The sequence below is a fragment of the Anomalospiza imberbis genome, chromosome 15 (genome assembly GCF_031753505.1).
Source record: "Anomalospiza imberbis isolate Cuckoo-Finch-1a 21T00152 chromosome 15, ASM3175350v1, whole genome shotgun sequence".
Classification (NCBI taxonomy): Eukaryota; Metazoa; Chordata; class Aves; order Passeriformes; family Viduidae; genus Anomalospiza; species Anomalospiza imberbis.
Window position 1 is genome coordinate 3,818,374 of NC_089695.1, and position 16,955 is coordinate 3,835,328.

At 38.5% G+C, this 16,955-nt stretch overlaps 1 protein-coding gene across 5 annotated transcripts in view; it reads right to left on the minus strand.

Annotated features, from left to right (window-relative positions):
- C15H5orf58 (chromosome 15 C5orf58 homolog) overlaps positions 1–16,955 on the minus strand; it is a 40,995-nt gene that overhangs the window by 12,319 nt on the left and 11,721 nt on the right. For 3 of the 5 annotated variants that reach the window (XR_011004277.1, XR_011004280.1, XM_068205601.1), the window contains one exon: positions 4,381–4,445. The gene's annotated coding sequence lies outside the window, so the exon portion shown is untranslated. Of the gene's footprint in view, positions 1–4,380; positions 4,446–13,236; positions 13,320–13,791; positions 14,018–16,955 lie in introns of those variants that run through there. The other 2 variants (XR_011004278.1, XR_011004279.1) reach the window with 2 other exon arrangements.

Sequence of the window (16,955 nt, forward strand, 5' to 3'; positions counted from 1 at the left end):
AAATCCTACTCTGACTTACTTTAATCATAATATCTTATCAGGGGAACGTGCATTGTGTACATATAACAAATCCTAGCCTCTCTTGCAAATCAACATTTGGTGAAGCAAAAATTCATCAATTCTCTGATATTTAGTGTTTTATAAGCTACTCATTGGGTCTACTCTCAGGAAGGACATCTTTTAACTTTTGCAAGTTTGGTTTTGATTACTGTACCACTGAAAAATAAAAGTACCACATAAAAATTCACAAATATATGTAAGCAGTCATTCCAAAATAAAAAGGTCAAAATTCTTCACCAAAATGATTCATGTAAAGTTGTTTTATTACCTTTTTCTTACCAGTTTCTCTGACACAAATGCCTATCAGCTGTTGAACATTACTGGGCAGCCTGGTCTGGTCACTTTTTGAAAAAGCTGCCAGAAGCAACTTTCATGTCATTGTTCATTAACACTGATCACATTAGCAAGGATTTATTGGCAACTGCTGGTATAATAAAATACATTTTAAATGCTTTGGGTGTAGAGTCTGCTGTGCCTAACCATGCTGGCATTGCTCACTTTTGAAAAGTGTTGCATGATTTACCACTTAGCCTAGGCACTCTTGTTTGATTAAATCCCTCTTTCCTTGCTGCTGGGAAGCAGAATTGGCAGCAACATAGCATCTTTAATATTCTATGTAGCACAGCTCTAGAGGTCTTTGAATACATAAGTTCAAATTTTGGTTTAAAAGCTCCCTAAATTTGATTTTACTTGGCTGCAAATAGGTAACATGAAAATGAACAAGTAAAATATTACAGCTGGTGCAGAAAATAATTTAAATTTCCACCTACTAAAGCACTTCGGTCTAAGGTGAAGCTCAGTTGTGAGTCACTGGAGCATTCCCTCCTCGTCTCTGCAGAGCTGCCCGATTAATGAGTCTGTCACAGGTAACCCTGGGGCTACGGGATACAGCAGCTGGGAAGTGACATAAAGTCACTTGAAATAGATCTCTGTACACCTGTCAGATAGTTAAAATTTTTGGACAGTGCAAACAGTTCATGATGTGAAGGACAACCTGGTTAATAGGCCTAGGAGCAAGCCATTCAATTGCTTGCAGAAGGAATCAAATCTGAGTAATATATAGTTATTAACAATTAGGGGTTCCAGTGCTCCTATTGGTTTGTCTGAGCCTTGATGGGGTCACCAGTAAATGGAAGCACTTTGGACCGGATTGTTTAAGTGTTCACTGGACTGCATTCACTCCACTTTCATGAGGATAGCTGTGTAAGCAGTGAGATTTTGGTCTTTTCCAAGACTAGGAAGGGAAAAAGAAAAGCTTTGGTCATTAGGATGACAGATTTCCCAAGCAGGCAGTTAGAAGAATGAAAAGCAAGGCACATTTCATAACAACCCATATGTAAACAAAACATTTTGTCTCAAAAACTGGTGACTACTGAAACCAATGTGTGGACATTTTTCCAAATTGGAGTATGTGCTGCAAGGAGAGCAACACCATCGACCTTAAGAAACTTTGAGGTGGAGCAGGGTTGTTAGCAGGAACATACCAGTAAAATGCTGTTGAGGAGCTGAAGTCTTATCTCACATTTCCCCCACCTTATATTATCTCCAGGATTGTGGCTAGTACAGTCAGACCTAGGCTACTGACTGCATTTTTTTCCAGATTAACACTCTCCTCCTGAGAGCTTAGAGTGAATCACAGAATGGTTTGGGTTGGAAGGGACCTTAAAGATCATCTTGTTCCACTCCCCTGTCATGGGCAGGGACACTTTCCACCGTCCCAGGCTGCTCCAGGTCCTGTCCAACCCGACCTTGGGCACTTCCAGGGATCCAGGCGAAGACACAGCTTCTCTGGACAACTTGTGCCAGTTCCTCACCACCCTCAGAGGGAAAAATTTATTCCTCAAACTTCAGAAGTTTCTGGAAAATGTGGTTATTTTATTTTTCTGCTACAATTTCTTCCCTTCCTTATGACGTTTCCTGGCTGGTTTTACTATGGTTTTTGTAATAATATTTGTAAGGAAGCACTTGATAAGGACTTCTCTTTCTTATTTAATGAATTTGAGAATTTGGGGTTTGCTCTGAAGAATAAATGAATATTTTAAACTAACCAGAGCAGAACTTCAGTAGTTACACACAGTAGAATTCAGAGATACTTGCCCAGACATCAGCTGGAAAATGAATCATGACCTTCCTTCTTCAAGCATTTAAAATATTGGAATTTTTCTAAGCGTTTTGCTTTTGAAATGAGGAAGATGCAATAATTGAACGACTGTCTTCTTGCCTCTGTCAGGCTGAGCAGATTGTTTAGGACCAGGCAGTTGTGTGACCCTTTGCAATGACAATGCAGAAGCAGTGTCAGACAGTTTCTTTGCCACAGCTTCTAACACACCTGGCTGCAGAGCTCTCCCCTCCCCACTCTGACTTTGCTGTGATGATGAAATACCACCAGGACTTAGCCAGCTGGATCCCATAAGATTTCTTTGCTGCTTACTCTGCCAACGCTTTGACAAGCTGGGATAGGAAAAAAGGCCGTGTCTTGGATTAATATAATTTCTTCTTCAAATTTCATTATGGTTCATTTCCTTCCACTGTAACCTTGTAGTGTGGTCACAGGTGAAGTGACAACAGGGCAAAATTGGAGGACTGCAGAGGAAGTGGTTTTTAAATCTTTTCAAATAGTCACAATTTCATAGGGCTCAGCCTGTAAGACAGAGTGGGTGAAGAAGCAGAAGACTGTGGCTGCTTCATGAAAGAGAAAAGAAAATATTTATGAGATCTTCTTTTTCTTTCTCTCTTCTCCATTCTTAGAATTATGGGAGGCTTACTCTGATTTCTGACACCCTCACAATTTGGGGTGTTCACATAAGGAACTTCTACTCACTGCAGCAGGAACCTTCCATACTCTGCACTCAGGAAGTTCTTCCATGGCTCCAAGGTTACAGCAGCCTCTGCAGGCTGATTTCTGAGGTGTGTTCTGATCCATCGCGCACTGCAGAAGTACCATCACAAACCAGTTTAAGGGGATGCTGGTAATGTGATTAAGGCCCAGTAAGTGGGTGGCTGTTACATTGATTTTTCTTCAACCATTTGAATTTCAAGGAACACATGAAGGAGAATGCTAATTTTGTTGTTGTTGTTGTTTACTTTTATAGCTTTCTGTACTACATAAACTCAAAGGAATGAAAATGTGCTGTATACTTTTCTCATGCTCAACTCTATCAAATCCCAGAGGATGTTTAAAAGAAGACTTCAAAAAATGCAGGGTGGTATCTGTTGTTTCTCAACTATTTCTTCATCTCATATGCTCAGAGACATAACCTGATGTGCATTTGTGAGCTCTCACTCATCAGGATTTATCACTGCAGCTCAGTTGCTATCTGTGCCTCCTCAGGAAGACTGTAATTTTTTTTCATTGCAAATGGATTGCCTGGGATAAATACCTGACTCTTAGTTTGTAGGCAGGGAAGGTCAATAACAACCTTTATACTTTTATGGAATCTCTCCATAAAAGGTGACAATAAATAACAGTTTAACCTCTAATCTGTATTAACAGACTACCTTTATTTATTGTTTGACTTGTACAGAGACAGAGACAGGTAATCCAAAAGGAGCAGTCACAATAGCAGGTAATGACCTTCTTTTACAAGAATGAGCAAAACCCATTTCACTTCAGCATCATGCACGGGGCTATTTTGCAAAGAAACACTGTGTGTTAGTTGTTGAAACTTTTTCATGCATTCCCCGAAACAAACTACACTATTCTGAATATTTTCTTCTCTGTGCAGTAAATAAAGTCTTTCGTGTTGACAATGCTAATATTATATTTTAAAATATATTTGCATTTGTGTTTTTTGTCATTTTTTATTGCATTTTATAAATCCCAGAGCAAAGACCCACTAAGCTCACTGGGAAAGCCTCGTTTCTTGGGATAGCATCATGCAGTGACACAGGTGATCAGGTGGGATTTCAGTGGGGGTTACTGGCTGGGTCTGTGGGGACCTTATTTCAACCAGAATCGTAGATAGGAGTTTGGAGTACAAGTCAGGAAGGTTAATTTTAAGTGGCTTTTAAAATGGAATGATTTCATATGAAGGATTTTCAAGGGTAAATATTCACAATACAAAATAATCTTAATATATTAAAATATAATTAGTTTGTTAAACTATTAGATAATTGTGGGAAAGTTGGGAAGGCGGAGCAAGAAAATAATTTTATCAGTACTTGCAATTCTGGGATATAACAAGGCCATTATGCCATTTGGGGGTAGAATAAGAAATTACTAGTAAACATTATTTTTAAGTTATGCACATGCTGTGTTCCATCTAATAAATATTTTCTAATGGATGAACAAATACATATAATTAAGTTGTTTTTACTTACATTTATGTTTCAGTAATGCACAAGACAGGTAGCTGGAAAATGCTCTTCAACTTTAAGTCACGTACCTGGAAATAAGAAGGTAATTTTTAGTTACAGGAAAATATCTGCTCGCTATTTAATTTGCTCCTAAATTACATCCTCTTGGTTTAAGAACACCTTAGAAGATCATTCAATTCACTTTTTAGTCTCTTTTCTCACTAAGTGAAAGAATCGATCTCTAGATGATTTTTAAAGATTTTTTTCTTCCTCTTACTACTTTATGAAGCCGTTTGTAACATCAAATGGCAAAAAACCTCTCACATGAAGAAACTGAGGTGGCAGGTGAAGGATTATTTGAGTGGTAATTATGTGAGAGGGGTTTTTGAAAGCACTGAGCGTAACTGAATGTAAATTCTGGGACAGTTTGCCTCATCTTGGTGTAGGAAATAGGAAAAGGAAGCCACAACAGTTCTGAGAACAGAAATTTTTAATTTTCTTTTCAATTACTGAAGGAGTTTGATACCAGTTCTGTAAATGTACAGAGCGTGTTTTTTTGACTTATTCTGATTAATAAGAAATTGCAACAGACCTGCTCAGCACTGTGGGAAAGGTCAGTGGCAATTTTTGAAAAGAAGGCCTTGGAAACACATTGGCCTTCCAAAATAGAGTCGTGCAAAACTGCCAGTCTTATTTTCCTCCATTTTTGGCTTTGCACTTCAGCTTTCTGATTCTCCTGTTTTCATCATGTGCAGTATTGTGTGAATCCATTCTAATAAATTCCGTTACTTGGAACAATGAGGTTGAGCATGATTCAAATCCTGAACTGAATGCAAATCTAGCAGCAGAAAAATGGATTTAGTGGTATGATAGGATTAACAATATAAATATATTGCATTAAATATAATGTTTTATTAAATACATGAATCAATAAGGACTGCCATTCAAGCTAGCATTGTATCTGTGACTAATTAAATGCGTTCACTGTGAGAACAGTGTGGAGGTCACACGCTGGTGCCTTTGGAAGTAACATACAATATATATTTTTGCTTAATTTTGGACAAATGGTCAATCTCTGCAGAAGAGAGATGTCCTTTTTTCAGAGTCAGCGATGCTGGTTTTGATGCCACAAATATTTAACTTTGTGACTGAAATTGTGAAGTCTTTCTCTTGAACAGATTTACCACAGGACTATTGCATTATTTCTTTGAACTTCAAAACAGAAGAAGAACAGATTTTAAATCATATCAGCAGCCAGATAAGTACAATCTTAATTGCAATATCGATACGGAACAACTTTAAAGCTTTATGGCTGTATAGTCCTTTGTGCTAAGGTGGATCAGAGTAACACACAGAGGAGTTGGGCTACAAACCCAGGGCAATATTCCCATATTTCTGCTTGTTAATGATTCTTAGTTGCAGGGGGAAGAAAATGATGCTGCTATTTTCCTATTCTTTTAATGGGGAAAGGGCTTTTTTTTTGTTTGGTTTTGTTGTTCGTTTGGGTTTTTTGTCTGTTTGGGTTTTCTGTCTAGCTTTTTTTGTGAGAAATACTACTTTGCACATACACAAGGGAACTAAAATAATTAATCAATGTTTAGAAACACGGAAGACCATTGTGATTTTTTTTCACTGCAAGTAAACAAATCCCATAGATACAGAAAATGTACCCCTGAGGAAACAAGTGTCCCATTTTCATTATGTCAAACAACTTTCTTGACAACTTGACAAAATTTGCCAAACAAGATTTTATCAATACAATGCTTTAAAAGGCATTTTAAAGGCTATACAATTCAAATTATTTACTCTTAAGTGAAATATTTGTAGCAACTAGGGAGTAAGGGAAAAGGAGGGAAATGTTTCTTCTGTATGAATCCCTTTGTTTCACTGCTGACCAAGGGAGTGCAGGCAGATTTGAATTGCTGTGATTGCACACAAACAGCACCTGCCTCCATTTGCCACAGCCATACAAGAATAGGAGACAAAAATATAATTGCTGAACATTTCCAGAATCCATAACCACAGGTCATGACTAAATACTGCTCTCCTCTAATTTAAACTCAAGGAGAGCCATCCACATACTTGGATTTAAGTGCAAATTTAAACCTTTGAATTTAGCTTGCCTTTCTTCTAAGTAATTATGGCAAATGTATTTTCTTTAATGCTTCTTCTCAAGTAGAAATAGATACTGAAATCAAAACTGACTCATGGAGTCCTAGGGTAGGCAGGATTTTACTTACAACACTTTAAAATTAATTGGAAAACAGTGACATTTCCAAAAGTGCTGAAGAGTTCTGCTGTAGGATATAAAAATAACTATCTTGCTTTTAGCTCATTTGTCTTTCAAAGATATTTATCTGAAACTTTGGACAAATTTGCAGCACCTAAGATAGACAAAATACTGATAACTGTTAAGGATTAAGTAATGCAAAACTAGACATGATTTTCTTTGAAGGTCATTAAAATTTTAATGTTGCAGATAAATAATATGACCCATTTCTTTATTTGAAATTAATTATAATATTTAACATATTCAGCATACACCACTAGAAAAGGTCATCTGCTCTTTGGGTAGATGGGGTTCTCTTGTAACCCAAGAAATGCTAATAATGCTGATCCTAAAAAGAAATAGTTTCAAAAATTACACAATTGAAATTTGAAAATAAATGTGTTCAGGTTTCCACTTATATGCTGCAGTACTTCGTAATCACATAACAGTGTCACTTCTGCACACAACAAGCCATCAACTATTTTTATTCTGACCTGAGCCTTCACACAAAGTATTAATTTACTCTGCAGCATAATGGAACCAGCTCTGCTGTCACCACAGAGAGCTGCTGTACAGTGCTCAGAAAGAGAGACGACAGAAATTCCAGCAGCAGCAGAATTTAAATGTCTTGCCTGTAATTTTGTTCAGTAGCATCTTTGTACATCTGACATGTGAAATATGTCTTTAGCTTTTGAGGCAACAAATGACATTTGATTTTGCTAAGAAGGCTTAGCAAGGGAAAGGCATATTAAAAATGTCACTTGTGTTACCACAGAGGTGTCCTCTGAAAATGAGCTTAAATATGTATGGAATATTTTAATACTTAGAAATTTTTCCAGAAATACCATTAAACAATCCCAGTTTTTCCCTTCTGGAAATGCAGGCAAGTGCTCTGACCTAGTTTTACGCATTTATTTCTCCACTATTTTTTTACCCCGACCGTCCCAATTCAATATATTTGGAAAATGCCAAAACATGAACTGATCTCTGAGAAGACAATGAAAAGCACAGCAAAACCTGAGCACATTTCTATCCCATTTCATAGAGTACTAAGTCAAGTGTGTTTTGAACTTCCAAAAGTTAAACATCCTGTGGCATAGGAGAACCCATTTAAATATCAAAGACCAGTTTTGCTGAATTAAAAACATAAACATAGTTGTTTGGAAAGACAAAAAGGTATATTTTTTTCATTTATCAATGTGATAGTGAGATTTCCTTAAAAACAGATGAACTTCAAATGTCTTTATTAGCATGCTGGTATTTTCCAGTACTTGTATTTGCTGGCAACCTTTTTGTCCTCCCAGGAGAGAACACTTGTACTTATTTACACAAAATAAAGACAACTTCACTTTTAAAGTTTAATATTTTGGGCAAGCAGTAATATACCAGTGTGTTAGCCAGTCTTAGCAGGAAATAGTCCTAGTGCTGATCACAATGAGATGACTCGTGGTCTCAGCTCATTTTGAGAAGTTTAGTAAACATGTTATATCTAGCACAGGGCTGATGTAATGTTTATAAGTTCAGTCTGTCCTGTTTTGCCATTGCTGGTGATACTCTTGTTACCAAAACAGCCTAAAAGTCTTTTCTTCATCATAACCTTCTGAAGGTCACATACAGATGATGTTTCATCATGATTAATATTTGAAACACATTTTTAGAGAGAAATCCCCCATGCTGTCAAAACACCTCCCTGAATTTAAAACTTTAGTATTTATGATAAAGCTTGAATAAGTTGATACTGCTGAAAGCTTTTAACTCATCATCTGATCTGTAAGTAAAATCCATTTTGTCTAAGTAATGAATATATCAAGTCATATGATGGGTTATCTATATGACTGCAAATATTTATTTAACATTATAGTTAGATGAGCATCTATATTTGTTAACATAAGGATCAGTACACGTCCTTCAAGATACTTGAGCTAAGGCTGACATAATCACAGAGGAAAAACTTTATGTATAAATTAGAAGGAAAGAGAAAAAACTCTGCAGCCTGATTAACCTGCTTTGTCAAGGTTTGTTAATACTCTTTTTACACTCAATGCATTTTCCATTTCAAACTGTCTTTAGAGTGCTTAAATTGTGACTGTGATCCTGTCACACACACTTCATTTTAGGCTTGTAGCCTATCAGTTTAACTGAACTCAGTGGAATCCTGACACTCCAGGCTGCAGTGATTCCATCACCTCTGTACTGACAAGGGGGTCTCTGCTCATGTGTCACCATCTGGGACCTGACTAGAAATGCTGCAATGGAAAACCAACCCAGCTCCTCAGTCCTCAGCTGAGCTGTGTCAGGGGATTTTGTTTGTAGCAATGTTCCTTTAATCCTTCTTCACCTCAAGTAAGAAATTATAACTCAATGTGCACATCAGGAAGATCTGATGGATAGGGAAATACAATTTTTAGTAATATTCAGAATAAACCAACACTTTCAAATTTCTCAGCATTATACATGTATAGAATATTTATTGTATGGAAGCTCACTACTGCTCTCATGCCTCAGTGCAGCAGGGATGAGTAGGAAGTCATAGGGCAAGTTCTGTCTTCAAGACCTCAGCAACTTCTCTAATTACCTCCATAGATGGAAACTTCTTTCCAAGACAGACTTTCTTGGATTGTGCAAATGTCTTTGCTGTTTTCCGACCTTTTGCCTGTGATTAAGGTCCTCAGGAACCTCCTTCAATACTTCACTAGGAAGGTGCCCATGAGAGCTTAAGGGAGAGCATCCAACACCTGTTATTTGCTATGTACACCATCTTTTATCATTTTTTGCCTCAGCTGCTTCAAATGTTGGGGTCCCAGGTCAATGTCTAAACCAACAGAACTTAGCTCTGTGTCTGATATCTGAAAGGGTCAGAGTTGTGCCACTTCAGAAGCACTGAATATGCAGTAAGAGAATGAGACCAAGTAAACAAAATGCTCCATTGCCAAGAAAGAGAAACTGAGATGACAAATTGTATAACTTACTAATTATACTTATCTAATTATTACTGTACCAGCAAAATATATCTTATCTTAAAGCCATAGAAACAGTTACATAAGAAGTTTCAGTAATGCAATACTAGCTGCTTTCAAGCCTACAATGTCTACAGACATTTCTACCAATTAGATCACCCAAATATGTGACAAGCACAGATAATCTGCTAAAGTCACATTACATTTTACATCTTTGCAGAACTAGCACTGAAAATTAGACTTTTGCTTTTACAGAATCACTAGATAATATTTCTGCAGAAAACATATTTGGCTCTGTTAAAATCAAATCTCTTTTTGTTTACTCTTATCAAATTCTGTGACAGAAACAACTGGTTCCTAGTAATAATGCAACAATACTGCATATTATTCGATTCCTATTCTGATAGGTTTCTCTAGTTTAGATATAAAAATGCAAGCATAGAAAGAGATTTTAGATCCTCACTCTGTCGTACAAGTGTGAATATACAAGTTTTTGATTAAATTGTACTTTAGTCAGAACTTTTTTGAATAATAAAATTTTGCCTTCCATCTTGTTCAGTCTCAGCTCAGGAAAAGGAGTGTCCTGACAATGTCCATGTGCCCACTCTGAACCAGCAGTAAGTGTTGTTACTGAAGGTCATTTCCTGCTTCTTCACAGCTTGGTACCAACCCAGACCAACCTTGTTTAGCCTGAAATCAGACTGTGCTGGAGTTCAGGGTCATATGGCTTCAAGCAAAATGAATGGACAGTTATTAAGCTGACTGTTTTGTGTAATTGCAGGTTAAAAAGAATCATAATAACTAAAACAGCTCAGTTTGCAGATGCTGAGTTCACAGCTGCTGCTTTTGTTTACTGATGCATAGTCCTACTGCACACAAAAATTTGAGCTTTCCTTTCTTAAGAATGCAACCCACTAGTTCAGGGAAATAAGACACAGGGGAAGTTAGAATAGAAGAGCTGAAATGTAGTACACAAATAAACAGATACTCTACAGCTCCTCCTAAATCTGTGATTAGGCTCACGCTGGACATGTTTCACCAGGATATCAGCAGATATTGAAATTCAGTGTGCATGAGCAACGTTCCCATTTAATGTTTCTATGAACTTTCTATGAACTTCTGAAAACTGATAAAGCTCATATGAAAAGTGTCTGACTCTCAACAGCACCTCTACAACAGCTTTTGCACGTGAGGTGTCTGAGCAAGTTTTCCTTTGGTGTCCACAGAAAATCTGAAAAGCACTGCTCCACAGATTATAGAAAAATTCCAGCAAGAGTACACTTGGCTTACAAAGTCACACATCAACATGTCTGCATACACATTGCCTCAAAGAAATCTCTGGAAAACTCAGCTGCCCCTGAGATATAAAATATAGAACAGAGACTTTAAAAAATGCCTGTTTGTTACCAGTTGTCATCATGTCCCTAGTTCTGAGAGTCCCCACAGAAGTTTTGCTTATTTCTTCATGGAAAGGGCTGTTGAGCCCTGGCACAGGCTGCCCAGGGCAGTGCTGGAGTCCCCTTTAATGGAAGCATGTAACAGACATGTGGATGTGGCACTTGGGAACATGATTTAGTGGTGGCCTTGGCAGTGCTGGGTTAATGGCTGGACTCAGTGATCTTGGAGGTCTTTTCCAACATAAAGTATCCTGTGATTCTTTTTATCTATTACTCCCCTCTCTAGTAAACAGACCTTTAAAGACAGAATATATGAGAGCAACATCACAGGAGTGATGGGCAGCAGCTGAACACAATTCTCTATTCAGTATTTATTTTACTATAATTATGCACCAATATCCTAAGGCACAAGGACATATGTTAGTATTTTCAATTTGCAGGTCTCTAAGAAGTTTGGAACAACACAAGTGAAAAGATCCTTCCAACTTAGTGAACAAAAGTTGAAAGGCAGGAAAGCTGCTGAGGAGTCACATGGCCTTCAGGAACAAGGCAAAGCTATTCTGCATTAGGGAAAGGAAAAGAGGTTGAACTCAGTTAAGTTCTCGCCACAAAAAAAGAAAAAAAATTGTTTGTAAAAAATAACAGTGTCAGAAAACAGGATTAATTTTCAAGAAGAAGCTTATGCTTTTTGTTCCAGCAGACCTGCTTTTAAAACTATTTTAAAATACATTATTCCATATTTGAAATCAAACTCAATCAAGCTGTTGAGGTCTTTTGGGTTTGTATTTTTTTTGTGGGGCTTTTCTCTAGCGGAAGTCCTTATCAGGAGTAGGCTGATCTATAGGGAACAAGCATTTGATCATTTAAAAGTAAAGTAAATGTTCAGCTTTCTATCAGACAATCAATGAAAAGGGGAGTTCTTTTTCACAGTCAGTTATAAACACTTCTAGTTCATTTTTTACTTGGATTTTTGCTTATATTTAGTGGTGTTTACTCATTCCATGTGCCTGTTTTTATAGAAGGAACACAAGAATACTTGAAAATCTGTATAAGGAAGTACAGTACGGGGGGGCCTGGAAATTTTGCATACAAAAGACAGGCCAAGGAGTATTTCTAACTACTCTTGAAAAAAAGAAATACATGGGCCATTGCCTATTTTTTAGGAATTTTAGAAAGTACCAGAAAATGACCTTGGTTTATTTGGTATATGATATTAAGAATACATTTTTCTTCTATATTTAATAACACTACTCCCTGCAATGGGGATGTTTTGAAGCTCATTGACATTAGCCATTCCATGGACATTTGCTCAGTGAAGTACAATTCCCAGTTTCCAGTCAAGGCAGACAGACTGGAGATCCCTTCAGGAGCCCATGATTCCTGTCAGAGTAGCTGGAATGGAAAGTTGTCCTGCAAAGGGAGCCCTGACTGTGGCATTGCTATGCCAGGTGCCAGTCACTCTGACCTCACTGCCAGCCAGGAGCTCTCTGCCAGCCTCAGCACCAGGGGGACAGAAGCTTCACCAGCCACTGGCTCTGGAGCCACTCCTGACTGCACAGCTGGGGCTTGAAACAGACCCTTGAGGTCAGGCAGCAAATATTCTAAAACTACATGAAAAAATGGAAACCTTTGCCTCTGGTCCAGGCAGTAGAAGCTCTGTTAAACTTTCTAGCACCAGAAATCACTCCCAGCACACTTCTGCTTTTCTAGGATCCCCTTGGAATAGCACAGACATGGGGAGCAGAAGGAGAGAGGACAGATGGCTAAGTCAATCCAAGCCTTACTGTGGCACAACACCACATGAGGCCTAACAGCTCCTTCTTCTTTTGTTCCAGTCTGTTTGTCTCTGATGAACACACTGTATTTTAAATTGATTCCCAGAACAATGAATAAAAAATGAGCAATTAGTCAACCTACTTCACCTAACTGTATTCCCACCACTGTCCATCTGGTCTCATGCTAAATGATCCATTTAAGAGGGACTCTTGCACACAGCCACTCCAGTAACTTTCCTTTTTGATGTTACCTCCCTCCCCAACTATCAGAGGCAATTTCTGTCAGTGTCTCCCTCCTCTGTGCTTATACTTAGCATGTCCTTCACAGCACTTGTTCTAACCACCTGCATTCCCTACCTTGCCAACACAGACACATGTAGTTCTTTTAAAGCAAACATTTCAATTGAGACACTGCAGATGGGAGAAATCACGAGGCAGCCAGAGCTCTGCAGTGCAGGTTGGATCAGTCACTGTGTACTCACCACTCTGGAGCAGAAGGACCATGACTGTGTCATGCAAGACATCTGGTCAATACCAGAGCACTGAAAACAGGATTCTTCCCATTCTGCAAATTAAATCTCCTTTCAAATCTAAACAGACTGATGTTTGTAAAAAAGCAACCCTATTTCTATTCCTAGCCATTGGCTCTTCTGCACATAATTCTCTAAATCTTTTGTGGAGTTAGGGTTGAGTAATTAAGTTATTTGCAAGGACTTGCATGGCCAATTCCTTTTGGAACATCTCAAACATGAAGATGGCTTTGAAATGCTCATGTCTAAGCTGCTTATTTCCATAAGAAACAAAATGTCATTAAAAAGTTATTTTCTTTCCAGTAACTGCAGAAAACCCCCAAGCATGTTACGTACCCTCAAGAGGGCAGCATGGTATTTGAAAATTCCCCTTACAAAGGGAATAATGCCTTGGCATAAGAGCAGGCTCTAATGAGAGCGTGGGATTAATGTTGCTGTAAACATCAGTTATTAAAAAATAGGTGAAAAATAAGGTAAGTCTGTGGCAGGGCCTGTCTATGGTATCACCTGTCCATTGCTGCTGTTCATGTAGCATCACAGGGATTACAGAAGCAGCTGATGCAGCACTGCAGTTTCCATGCCAGCTCTTATTTAACCAATCCAAACTGTGAGCAGTCTATTCAAAACTGTGGTGGCATTGTGTGTAGGGCAAGGAACAGCCAAGCTCTGTGATAGTGAAATTTGTGCCTGCAAGTGGTAATAACTCTGTTCATGCTTTCCAAGGTACAGAGAAATTAAGGATTAAAGGAACACTGACTACAAGGTGATCCCTTGTAGTATGGCTGACTTTCATGGCACTGCATCATTTTGTCCTTCCAAAAAAGTATTGTTTCATCACAGAAGACTTTTTTCCCTCTCTCTTTATATAAAAATCCCAGTGCAGGTCTAGTCTTCACAAATTTATATGTTCTGATTTTTGTGTCAACCTTATCAATTAGCCCTTACACGCTTCTGTTTTGTTTAATTAAATGTGTTTCTGTCTTTCATACTATGAAAAAATCTTCCAATTCCTTGACCATTTTAGTAAAAATTCTCTCTGCCTGTTCCCATGTAAATCTTGCCTGAGCAAAGATAATAACTGCATTCCAGATGAACAGTCCCTGTCACTGTCCTTAACATTTCTTCAAGTATTCTTCAAGTACTTCTATTGGAAATTCATCATGTCACCACATGTGCTTTTTCAAGCACTGATGACTTAGGGATGGCAATGGTAGCATGTACTTGGAAGGCTTGGAGAAGGAACAAGCTTGGGAGTGCTGCAGGTACAGGCTCAGATTCTACCATCACTGTGCAGCAGGCCAAGACAAACAAGATTGTACCTCCCATACCTCATTTTAGAATGGTGATAATATCCACCATGTTACTATCTAACTGGTGCCACAGCTATAAAACTATATGGAAACATAATACCATATATCTTAACTGGATACTTTTCAGCTCACTAAAGTAGTGCCTCTGCTGTAATTCCCTCAGCAATGTCCAAGGTCAGCTAAGTGCTTTGATACTGGTATATCACTGCATAACCCATCATTTATTACAAGAAGTTCTTTACCCAATGGAATTTTCCAAAACAAAACTTCTCTCATTCCAGAAAAATGCTTAGTTGAATTATTCCTTAAATTGGTGTGATTAATTTCATCATAAATCCTGTGTACTTAGGAGAAAATTTCTAATGACACTTCTACAACTACTGCTACTTAACACCCTTCTACCACCCAAATGTAGTACATTGCAAAATAAAAATTCTTTTCTTCCTGATTTTCTGCAGTGGTTTTTTGTTGTAATTTTTGGGTTTATTTCTGAGAAAGCATTTGACCTGAAACACAAAGGACTACTGTCATCAGTCAAGTGCCTAGCAATTGCACAATGGAATAATCTGCAACATTTTTCATATGGTCAGGATCTTCTACATGATATCCATCCCAAATGTATCAAATCTTCCCAGGTTATTTGTGCTCAGCATGGTGTATTTTGACCTTGCAGGGAATTATCTATGGACTAACCAAGCCACCCCTGATGGGGGACATTGAAATGGCATCAAACCCCTGCAGTGCTGGCTCAGTAGGAGCTGGGCAAGTGCTAAACCGCTCCCAGAGAGCAGTGCCCTGCTCCTGTGTGCATCCCGGGGTGAGCTGCATTTGCTGCCCTGCCAGCCTGAATCCTGCTACACACCACGTGTTTGTGATTTGGGGGAGATAAGCAGCGCTACAGGGGAAGAGGAGCTGACTCCACACTCTTTGGTCTTGTGCTCACATCTAGCAATCAATTTCCCCTCTCCCCAAGAACGTGAAATAACACCCTGTGAAACAACACAACATCCACACTATCTGGCATTGCACAGCATCCTAAACAGGGAACGTTTCATCCATTGGCCTAGGAGCTCGGTGAGGTTGGATACCAATTCCAGCTATCCTGACACACAGAGAGCTCGAGAAAATACAGAATTTGAGCAAGTACTCAAGGTGAAAGACATTCTATCTCATGCATGTGGTGCAGTTCAGCAGCTAACACAGTTAACACAAAGGAAAATGCAATAACATGTTCCTTTCTCTTGTTCCTTGTTCACCAGACTGTTTTCAGGCTCATTTCATCTCTCAGAATCTACCACTGTTTCTTCTCTAACTAGGAATTTGTTCTGCTCTCCTAAAGTTTATTGGGGGAACCTGTTGTAAGACTTCTGCATTTCAAATAGTAATTCAATTAGATACTCTTAATTTTATAAGGTTTCTACACATTTAATGAGTGATTTGATGAGAAATAAAGTGAATACTAAAAAACTTTCAGAATGAATCACCTTAGAGCTGAAAAAAAAGACAACTGACTTAAAAAAGGAACAATATTTTAATGACTGACTTACACAAGTGGGCTCTGCAATTACATAAGTTCCAGGAATTTATAGGTAGCCCTTCTACATGCCTGGATTGCTGATTCATTCTGATATTGTTTAATGCTCCTACTTCTTGTAATGTATGGGCTGCACAGATGCAACCTACAGCCTTGTTGACATTTAGCTGGCTCCTCTCAGATTTTGATTCAGAGATCAGTTTCCTTGCAGGGAAGGATGAGCATACTCCCATCTATGGATTAGTTCTTACAGCTTTTTTATCTAGCTGAGAAGGGAAAAGAGAAAAAGTGACAGACTGTGACTTTTCAGAATAAGTCCCTAACTCAGACCTGCAACACTAGAACAGCTCTTCTGATATGAATCCATGCAGGTGGGGAAATTTCAGCTGGAAAAGGCTCTTTTTTTAGCTGATCTCTGTGTTTCATTGTCCCACGTACACAGCATTATTCAGATACACAGGGGATGTAAATATTGTGCCATTTGCCTATGTGCAGTTAGATTATGGTAGTGAAAAAGCATGAGGGTGGCATTACTCAATAACAGGCACTGTCATCATTTATCCTGTTGAGAAGCTACACACAGCGAGCTTGGTCCTACACTTCTCTCACTCCCCAAACTCCTCCCGAGTCAGATTCAGCGTGTAACCTTTTTTTAGTTTTGCCAATTGCCATGTGACAAAGCTTAAAACCGTATCCTCTGGAAAGAAATGGCAGAAAGATACAGCTCAGTCACCTTTCCCTCCATCCCCAACACACGTGGTGTAGTGAGGTTACTGTTTCCTGACTGGAGACACGCTCAGCCTTCCCAGCTGCAGAACACAAAGCTC